Raw genomic sequence first — 11,673 nt, 5'->3', positions numbered from 1 at the left:
TGCGCTCAAGCGGTCTCCGTGGTTTCTTCTCAACCGCGCGTCCCCCGCGCCTGGAGAACAAGTGCTTCCTACGGGAGTACCTCCGCCGGTGGTGTTACAGGAGCGAGCCCTCCCCTGACCTCTGGCGCGTTGGGTCAGGCTATCATGCCACGCAACAGTGGCCAGTCTGAAATCAGATTTTCCTGAATTCATGGTTTGTTGTGACTGCTTGCTGTAGTTGTTTGTTTAGTCAGTTTCTGGCACTAATTTTGTGAAACTGGTAAAATTTTCCAGGTATGGTCACTTAAATCTCTGTTCCAATAGCTTAGTGGTCACAAAGGGAATGGGCAGAAATTTCCACACAGACCTAAGATCAATAAAAAATTTCAAAGTCCTTGCAGATATGTTTTATCTGTACAATGGAACATAAGTTTAACACTCATCCAGTTTATGACTCCACAACCCTACACATCCTGTTTGTACAAATCTTAAGGGTCAACCAGAGCTGAGAGTTTAGGACATTTTTAAGGTCTTTTCTATTCATGCACCTAGCCCTTGCATGCACATTGAATCTAGTATATACAAGAATATATTGCAGCTTTTCAAAGACCTTATTAGACAAACCACCTCATTCCTCCAAAGCATTTGGCTTAGTCTTTTGCAGCCCCAACTACAATCCTGTGAGCCATGTAGCAACTAGTTTATTTACTTAAATATTTTGGTAAATAGCCTGAGCAGCCTGAGCACTGGGAAGGTTCTGAGTTAGGTGAAATAAATGCAGGTCCCTGGAGATGGACCTACAGGGAGTTACCATCCAAGTAAAACTATCAACTACAAACCATTGAGAATAAGTCCTTCCTGCTCCTTATGGTATAGATTATAACAGAAATGCAAGCTGTCATCTTCAAAGCCATTACCAAGCCGATGAGAAGGATTGGACCAAAGTAAACAAAAACAACTCAAACCCTCTCTTACACATTTTTATCTATTCTTTTAAAATCATGATTCAAAGTTCCCCTTGTTGTATTCCTTTGTTTAGCATGGTTTTGTGAAAAATTTTATTTCGCTAGTTTTCTCATATACTTGATGCTTTTTTAGATGGAATGATCCCAGGACTTCCTAATGCACTGTTTATTATTCTTGTTTTAGGAGGTATCTGGGAATGCCCCCCAGGACCTCATACATGGGAAGCAGGCACTCAACAACTGAGCTACATCTGCTCCCAATAAGAGTTGCTTTTTTCATTTATTTGTTTTCAGGAGGTATTGGGGTCAAACCCAGGATGTGGTACATGGGAAGCAAGTGCTCAACCACTTGAGCTACATCTGCCTCCCCCAAGGGACTATTTTTGCTTCTTTAATATTACCAGCTCTTTAAATTTATAAATATTGTGAAGGACTTTCCCTATATTCCATGCTCTGAATTTCCAGACTTATATTTTACCAGTTCACTCTTCTGGGTGTTACTCTTTATGTGAAGTTTTAGAACATCATAAGAATGGTTTATCTCTTCCCTCATCTTTTTTCCCAACAGTTCCTCTCAATCTGCCTTTGTTGGATATTTTTCAACTCATGTGGGGATAGGAGGAAGGGTGAGAGCTCCTCTATGGTTCATTGTTATTCTTATTTGTCCTCAAATTTATTTTTGACATTTCAACATTCTTTCTCTAAAATGCATGCTTAGAGTGTGGCTGTTTCATAAATTTCTTATTTTGTTTTCAGGGTGTACTATCATTTTTAGAAAGAATATTGGGAGAAAATCACCTACACAGATACCATTGTCGTTATGTAACCCTAAGAGTCAGTTTCAGTTTATAAAAAGATAAATATTCATAGATACAACCCATACAAAGGAAAGCACTTTGGGATCCATATTTTTTTCAGGCTATAAAGGAAATTTTATTTATTTATTTTTAATTTTTATTTTTGTATTTTTTCTCTGTTATTCACAATATTTTTGAAAACTGCAAAATGAATACTGAGACAACGCATTCGAGAAAAAATGATGCATCTGAGTGTGTCAGCTAAGGAAAGGAGAGTCCATTTCTAGACCCCCTGATGCCTCGAGGAGGCAGCTTCTGTACTAACAGATTTATAATAGAATGAAAAGTCAGGCATACAAGAAGGCCTTGAAGTGCTGGCTTCATTCTGCCTAAGTCATTGGAAACTCCTCAAGGGAGACAAAGACAGGCTCTGAAAAGACAAACACTTCCTAGGAAGTACTAGCCACCTGATTGGCCAAAACTGCCTTTAGGAGAATTAGGGCTCAACCAGTCACATCATCTGAGACTGGTCCACTTATCTCAGTGGGACTCTAATTATGCGATCATTGTCTGTTAACGCTATATGCAGAAATGTAACTGAGTCATCAGACAAATAATTATAACAATAAAAACCTATGGATAACAATAGAATAATACAGATTGAGACTGGATTTTAGGCAGGACCATAATTTCCTTCCTAAAGCAGCCTATGAGGTATTATCTCTGTATTTCACATTAGGAAATGAGACCCAGACTATCTAAGTTGCCCAATTGGTAAGGTCAGAGTCTGGGTTTAGCCCTGACCCTGTGGCTCCAAGGGCCATGATCCTAGTCACATTAATCTTCTGACTTTGAACATCATAGATGCTGTCAAAATATCATGGATAAAGTATTGGAAAATCATTTCAAGACAAATCTTCACAAGGCCATTCACGTTTTTTTTCCTTTCATAGACGTCATTAGCACTCAAAATATATCTTATTGCAATTCATATACCCTAATCCAAAAATTCGTGATACAGAAGAGAAAGCAAAGGAAATGAAAATCACAAATAATCTTACCATTCAAGGGAAATCACTTCTAATACTAGAAACCATTTTTTCTCTAACATTTCATAGCACATATTTATATGTAAACTGATCATTTAAGAACATCATGACACAACTTATATTGTTTTACCAGAAAGTATTCCAGCTTTTTCTTTCATTTGGATCTTACCATATCAAATATTGGTTTTCAACATATCACTCGTTAAGTTTTGTTCCATTGTATTCATATACCAATCTTTAATGCAGTTTCAAGAGCTTTACTGACATGAATTTTATGTACAAGATAAATCACCCAAGTTGTGGTTATTTAGCATTTTACCCATTGCTTTACTCATTTTGAAATTTCTGTTGGGGAAATACTTAAAATACATGAAGGAGATTCCATGTTAAGATTGCATTTCTCTCTCTGCACTCCTTATTAAAAGCTACATTATAATGCCATATCATTTTTATAAAGTAAGGATTATTAGCATATAATTTACATAAAGTTTTTAGCATTAGTTTTTATACTTCCTGTTCAATGACAAAGAGGAGAAAGAAATGTTTACATCTGCATTAATCTAATTCTTTGGTTTGTTACACATAATTTCATTCATGGTTTTCCTGTGGAAAATTTTATGAAAGTAATATTATTTATGTATATTTTACTGTTATTTTTAAAGTGACCTAGATATTTTGGTATATGCTGTCAAGGGGGAAATATGTTTTCATATTCCTGTTATTTTCTAAAAAATGACATTTATTGAATATTGGTAATTTTCTACACCTATTTTTATAATGCATCAAATAATTATTATGGATGACAATGTTTTGGGAATGTTCATTGATCTGTTCACTAAGTATGTACCATAACTACATGCATTTCATATGGCCAATACCTGAAGTTCTGGAATTTTCTAGAAAACATTGCTATCACCCAGATATAATGGAGACTATCGGTGAATATCTTCCAGTGACAACAAAAGCATGGAATAGCTGTGGAAGGCTGCAGGAAGGCCTTTTCTGTGGTCTGGACCAGGAAATTGTTAAAAGTGTGAACTGTTTGTGTCTGCAATCAAAAATTCCCCCGCTTCGCAATAAAACTCCCATTTGTCTCCCCAAATCAGTCTGCAAGCACCTCCTGTCCTATTAACCCCCCAATAGGCCACTCAGGGCTTATGAATTCCCCAGTACTGCAGAGCTTCTGAAAAAAAAAACAAAAAACAAAAACAAACAACACCACGGCAGCGCCCGGTGCCGCAGCAGCGCCCGGTGCTGCGGCTCCGCCCACCCAAGGCGGGAGCTTTCTGTACGCAGCTGGGACCTCCGTGTATTTTTTCTGTTACCTTCCCACCAAATCGATGTCCAGATACCTCCTGTCCTGCAAAAATCCTGAAACAGCCTGGTGAAAGAAGAGGAAGTTGATACAATCTGTGGGGATCCCTCTCTGTGCTCATCACTGAGTGAAAAGCTGGTGAGGAACAAAAGAGTCAATCTTTGGTCTCACATGGCTTCATGTCTCCAGTGAAAGTGACCACTACGCAAACTATACAACTCTATTTGGATTTACAAGTCTGTGCGCTGCTTAGAAAGAGAAGTTCAGGAAGCTCTGAGGGCATGTACCCACTGTTATCCTGACCTGACCTGTGTGGGAAGTGAATGTTTTCCTCATAGAACACCATATATGGAAGACTTTACTTTTAAAATGGCCAATACTGTCTGTCATCTGAGGAACCTGAGATGCCTCTGTTTACCTGCTGCCCAGCTCATGGTGAAGGAGGCAGGTGTCAACCCTGTGTACCTAACCCATGATCCTATCCCATGGCCAAAATCTCCTGCATCCTATACTTTGGAGTGGCATCCGGTGACTGAGTATTTCTTAAGCTAGTCCAGGTGTGTTGTGGTTTGAAAATATGATGACAAGTTCTTTTACCAACCTGTTCTGAGACTTCCCTGCTGCCTAGAAGGCCTGGTGACATAGGTCATCAAGGCAAAGCCAGCTTCAACCACAGCATGTGAGTGAAGTCAAGCCAGATGAGTCAAACTCCTGGCTGTAGAAACAACCCCAGACAGAGAGCTCTTACTGCTGAGGCCCAAGACATCATAAAGCAGAACAGACATCCCCACTGCTCCCTGCTGAACTCCTAACCCATGATACATGGGCAAAGTAATAGTGTTTTCAATCATTATGTAATAACCTAGGATTTCAGCTTTGTTCTTCCTCACTTTGAAATCTCACTATTGGTGACAATGCAGGGGGAAAGATCATTATCCCTCATGTAACTTATTTTCAAAGAAGATAATGTATGGGTCTAGGATTCAGTTTTTAAAACAAAACATTTACTCTGAAATGACACACTTGTCCATGTAAAAACACACGAGTCTATACAGCAGCAGCTGGACCTTGCAAAGTGGAGAACACATGCAGTCTGAACATTCTGGGATGGCCCCTCACTGTGGTTATCTCATGAAGCATGTGTGGCTCATGGCTCTGACACTCTGCTCATAGAGTTGCAAAGTTGGCAGCAGGTAGAAAAGCTCTCAGCTTCATTACTACAGTTCACAGAGATGGGAAATCTCAATTGCTGCTCCAGAGGAATTCTGGAATGCTCATATGGACCTGCTAATATAACTCACTCCTCCAAAGGAGCTAGTTTACTGTTCACAAATTATTTTCATCTCTTTACAGTTTCTCCTTTTCATTTGATAATGAAGAGTTTTAGATGAGTTTTATATTTTTGTTATTCCTTAATTTATATTTTTGATTATTCTATCAAGCTGGTTGACTTAAAATGAACTTCTATTTAGAATACTTGAATGTTTTTTATTATTCCTTCAGCCCTCACTTCTGTTCACTCTAGGTATTCATTGGGGGATCATATTATGATGTCCATTTTGATGCTGTTCTTTACACATTAAGCATGTATTAAATTATTTGTTTCAGAAATTTAAAGTGAATCTGAACAGTGGAGAAAAGAAGGCATTTCACAATGAAGGGTACTGGACTTGTTTTTAGCATGCCATTCATTCCACTTTAATTTATCCTGAAGCATGATTAGCTCAGTATAATTGTGTACCTGTTGATTTGATGCATATAAGCAATTTCCCAAAGCACATGTTAAGAGTTTTCTTTCCTAAGCATGAGTTTATGGCCCAAAACACAAATTCCTTTACATTCTTGGTAATTATCCAAAATTCCCATTTTAAGGAGATAACTATTTCTACTTTCACTGAACCAACTTGGCTTCCTAAAAGTAACCAAGGGGAAAATAGAGTAAGTTTTTTTGCAAGTAATCAAAGAGAAGGCTCTTTCCTACAGAGCAGTAGACAGAAGAACAGCCCAATGAACTAAGAGACTGCTAGATAAGCAAATAGTTACACATGCAGAAATATAATGTACACAGGCAAGATAATAAATAAAAAGAAAGAATAATAAAAAGGATGAAGTGGATGGCCCAGCAGCAGCTCAGTTCATACTTGTTAATCAACATGCATAAAGTATACTCTTGGTCCTACATGAAAAGTTCTCTGAGCAATTCATGGGCAGAAGCACCTATATACTGACAGTTATTCTTTCTCAGCCCAGGTCCCCCAGGGGACCCACTAGAGGAACTTCCTAAATGCCAAGGCAGAAGAGGAGAACCCATCTAATGCCAAGGTGAGATTGCCTATCTTTGTTTGACATAGTTATGTTGCTTTCTTGGTTTTTGTCTTTTCTGTCAAGTTCAGATTTAAAAACATCATGCAGATCATAGAAGCTAGGTACCATCCTCTTGTGTGTGTACTGTATGTGTGTGTGAGTACAATCCCTTACTAGTGGATACCTGGATCCAAAGGCATTCAATGTCAATAGCATCACAGTGGAAAGTGTATGCTAAAAGGCCTTATCAATAGCGGCATTTTTTCCTCTTTGGATTAAGAATTTTTTTAACTGTCAACCAAAATGGACTTGAAAGGAAACTCCTCAAGGCCTTTTCTACAGGTGTCTTCTAATCTTGCTTTTGTGATCTTGATATGATCATGGTTTCCCATCCTCTTTTCTAGAGACACCAAGAAGGAAAAAAATGCAAACAACACACAGGTTCATATAACCTCAGCATTTCTTTTCCTTCATTGCAGGTGGCCTCAACTACCAGAGGAAAAGGTGCATGTTATGGTGTCCCTCTGGCTCAGGGAAGGAATCTAGATGACTATGATGGGGCTTCCTTGATTCAGAGTGGAGAATGCAGTGATTCCATATCCATGTGGGAATAAGGACTGCGGGTGTGGTGAGAAAGTGACTTCCAGGAAAAGACCCTTGATCATGTTTCTACAGATCCTGGAGTCAGTGGTGGTCCCTTTGGGTGGTCTTGCTTACCACAAAGTGGAGTTATGGTTTGTTAATGGATAACTATGTAGTGTGATTGTGCATGCTTCATGTGTGTGTGCCCTTCTGTGTATTTATCCTGGGCACAGGTTTTCTTTGCACAAGACAATTGCCACTATCAATTATGTCAAGAAAATAATCTCATCTTACCACTACAAAGTTTACACATGGGAAATTATTAGTCCTCATCAAAGCCACATGTAGTGAGGCTTTACTATACACAAACTCAGATGGAGAGTGCCAGGCAGAGACAAAGGTTCCCAATCTCATGCAGAAAAGCCTAATGCATACCCTATCATTAGCATCAATATTGATACACTGAACCTACACTTGGAACTGTGAAGTAGAAATAGATACTGTACAAGGGAGGTCTAGCATCTGTGCATATTGCTGAAATTTCCCAAGCCTACAGAGTTTACAAATACTGCCCAACATTGTAAGTTAAGCTAAGTAGTCGCATCACCTACTGTAACTTTCACATGCCTTCATATCTGCCTGTTGGGTGTTTCAAGGAAACACAAAAGATTTTCTTGAAACCCTACTTTGATGCACATGGGTCCACTAGGCAACTTATGAATCAGGGGATCAAATGTTTGAATTGCAAATAAATTATGAGTAACGTTCCTACCTTTGTCAGTAAAATGTTAACAGATTTTCTGATTATGAATAATTTTCCCAGGTTTTGCTTCAAGGGCACAAAAAAGAAAATTTGTTTCTCAGTCAAAAGTATCTACTGTCCATGACACTAGTCCATCAGTAGCACCAAAATCACTATCAGGCCAAAGAAAAGGAAGCACTAGAAGATACACCTGAGCACCTGCTCTACAGAAGGTAATGTGGAAATGCAATCATCATGTAGATTCAAGAATAACAATTGTAGCTTATCAGTCCTATATATAGGAAAAATCCATAAAATGCCTAAGCCATATTCTTGTATATGTGAAAATTGTAATTTACTAATTCAATCGGAATGCCACAATCACAGAATTAATGCATGTACAACTCAAGATTGGTTCACATCTAATAGTGGACAGTGTTTCAACCTAAAGTTTGGGCATTAGCTTATATTTGAACATTACATGAAATACATCCCTCCTATGATAGCTTGATATTATTTATGAATTCCAAAAACATATTGATTATGGTTGTAAACTGGTCTGTTCCTCTGGGCATGATACCCCTCTGATTGTACTGAATTAAAAAGTTTCACTTTTGAGCTGACACAGCAAGGTAATGCAATAAAGAGACACAGATTCCTGGTGCCACTGACAAGAAGGCAAGCAGACAGAAGAACACACAGCAAATGGACACAGAGAATGGAAAACTGGGGGGATGAGGGGGGAGGGGAGAGAAATTTTTTTAAAAACTTTTTTAAAGTTTCACTTTTATTTTATTAAATCAGGATGAGGTGGACACTTGCTCATGTAGAACACAGAATAAGATGCAGAGAAGAAGAACATAGGGGCAAAAAGACCAAGCCATGGACATTGCAGAGGCTCCATGAAGAGAAATCAGCTTGAAAGACTATCTGAGGAAATAGATTAAAATTCCCCAACTTTCACAAAAGAAATGACCTACATGTCCAAGAAGCCCACCATACCCAATCACAATAAATCCAAATAAACCAACTCCAAGACACATATACTCAGAATGACAAATGTCAAATATGAGAAAATTCTGAGATCAATAAGGGAGAAGCAAACCATCACTTACAAGGGATGCCCAGTAAGACATATGCAGATTTCTCATCAGAAATCAAGGAGGCAAGAAAACACTGGTATGACACAATTAAGAGACTAAAAGAGAAAAACTGCCAACCAAGAATCTTGCATCCAGCAAAACTGTCCTTCCAATATGAAGATGAGTTTAAAATGTTCACAAACAGAAACTAAGAGAGTCTGAAATAAATAATCCATCTTGCAGGAAATATTAAAGGAAGATTTAGAGCCTGAAAGAAAAAGGAGGAGGCAGACTTGGCCCAGTGGTTAGGGCATCCGTCTACCACATGGGAGGTCCACAGTTCAAACCCCGGGCCTCCTTGACCCGTGTGGATCTGGCCCACATGCAGTGCTGATGTGCTTAGGGAGTGCCATGCCACACAGGGGTGTCCCCTGTGTAGGGGAGCCCCATGCACAAGGAGTGCACCCCATAGGGAGAGCCACCTAGCACGAAGGAAAGTGCAGCCTGCCCAGGAGTGGTGCCGCATGCACGGAGAGCTGACACATCAAGATGACACAATAAAAAGAAACAGATTCCTGTGCCGTTGACAACAACAGAAGCAAACGAAGATGCAGCAAGTGGACACAGAGAACAGACAACCAGGGTGGGGGGGAGGGGAGAGAAATGAATAAATAAATCTCTTTAAAAAAAAGAAAGAAAGAAAAAGGAGAGAGAGGCTTGGAGAAGAGTATAAAAGAATAATAGGAAGAAAAACCAAAGGAGTAAAAAGACAAACCAAAGTATAATAAGATATATGGGAGAGGGGGCAAGATGGCGGCTGAGTGAACATCCCTGTTAAGAGTCTTCTGCAGGGAATCGGCTGGGCGGCGTTGGAGACTGTTTGGGACCAGATTGTTTCGGGATTTTTGCTGGTCCGGAGGTGTCTGGACATCGATTTGGAGGGAAGGTAACAGAGAGGATTCGTCTGTGAAATATACACGGAGATCCCAGCTACCTGTAGAGGATTCCCTTCTTGGGTAGGCGGAGACGAGGCATCTAGCCCCGCTCGGTGGGGCTGAGCCAGGCCGGGCTGCAGCGGCGGACGCCGGAGCCGGGCCGCGCTGCGCCGGCGGTGAGCGGGGCCGGGCGGGGCCGCGCCAGGCCGAGCCGGGCCGCGGTAGCGCTTGGAGCCGGGCGGGGCCGGTTCAGGCCCCGGCTGCGGGCCGCGGTAGCGTTTGGAGCCGGGCGGGGCCGGTGCAGGCCCCGGCTGCGGGCCGCGGTAGCGCTTGGAGCCGGGCGGGGCCGGTGCAGGCCCCGGCTGCGGGCCGCGGTAGCGCTTGGAGCCGGGCGGGGCCGGTGCAGGCCCCGGCTGCGGGCCGCGGTAGCGCTTGGAGCCGGGCGGGGCCGGTGCAGGCCCCGGCTGCGGGCCGCGGTAGCGCTTGGAGCCGGGCGGGGCCGGTGCAGGCCCCGGCTGCGGGCCGCGGTAGCGCTTGGAGCCGGGCGGGGCCGGTGCAGGCCCCGGCTGCGGGCCGCGGTAGCGCTTGGAGCCGGGCGGGGCCGGTGCAGGCCCCGGCTGCGGGCCGCGGTAGCGCTTGGAGCCGGGCGGGGCCGGTGCAGGCCCCGGCTGCGGGCCGCGGTAGCGTTTGGAGCCGGGCGGGCCCGGGTCAGGCCGCGGCGGGTACGGAGCCAGGCAGGGCCGGTCCAGGCCGCGGTGGCGGGAGGTGGACGCCGGAGCCGGCTGGGCCGCTGTAGCGAGCGGAGCTGGGCGGAGACAGGCCAGGCCAAGGCGGCGTGAGGAGCCGAGCCGGTCCAAGCCTCCGCGGCGGGCGGAGCCGGGCCTGCGGAGGGGTTTCTGTTTTTTTTTTTTGTTTGTTTGTTTGTTTGTTTTTTGTTTTTTTTAATTTTACTTAATTTTTTTTTTTTTTTTTTTTTTTTTTGAGCATCTGCACTACTGGGGAGTTCGTGGGCCCTGGGCGGCCTATTGGGGGTTTGTGGGAAGGGAGGTGCTTGCAGACCCATTTGGGCAGACAGACGGGGGGGTTTTAGGGCAAAGCGGGGGGAAGTTGTTGTTTTAGATAGTGTTGCAATTGTGACACGTGTGTACCTGTATCTCTCTTCTCCCTATCCGTTCCCCACCATTTGCCCATCCTCTTTTTCTTTCTTCCTTTCTTCTTGCCTTTCTTTTTTCTTTATTATAATTAGTTTGTTTTTTTTTTTTTCGGTTTTCTCTTTCCCTCTTGTCCCTCATCTTCCACTTATTTTTACTTTAATTCAAGTATACAATAGGTGCTACAGGGAACAGCTCACATTTGCTGGGTTTTCCCATCCTCCACTGCCTCATTTCTGTGTGAACTGATTTAGGCTACCTACACTATCCCCCTTCCCCTACATCTTGATATCCACTATCATCTACTGTCTCTCCTATATTCCACCCCCCACCTCCCGTTCTTTGATCCACAAAGTGTCTAACTCTTAATTTCTAATACCTTTGTTCTGTTTTCTGTCTATTATCCACTCTTGAAACTATTACCTTTCTTTTCTTTTTCCCTCTCTCATGAAAACAATAGCTGTGTAGTTCATACCATATTCCTCCCAAATTCAGTCATCAACTTCATAAAAGGTACTCTACCTACAGCTATAACTCTATACAATCTACATGAATCTAACCTCCATCCTTCCAGATCTCATATTCCTGCTTTATTAACATACATCACCAATACAACTTTACACTTTTCCCTTGCTTACACAATTGCCTTTCCCCAACACTAATACTTTCCTCTAAAGTGAACTTAACCAACAACAAGTAACTAGAATAAGAAGAAAAAAGTGACAAAGAGAAGATATAACACCTGTGCAAAAATAACAACTAATTAACCTCC

The sequence above is a fragment of the Dasypus novemcinctus genome, assembly GCF_030445035.2.
Source record: "Dasypus novemcinctus isolate mDasNov1 chromosome 11 unlocalized genomic scaffold, mDasNov1.1.hap2 SUPER_11_unloc_2, whole genome shotgun sequence".
Lineage (NCBI taxonomy): Eukaryota > Metazoa > Chordata > Mammalia > Cingulata > Dasypodidae > Dasypus > Dasypus novemcinctus.
This window is presented reverse-complemented; position numbering follows the sequence as displayed.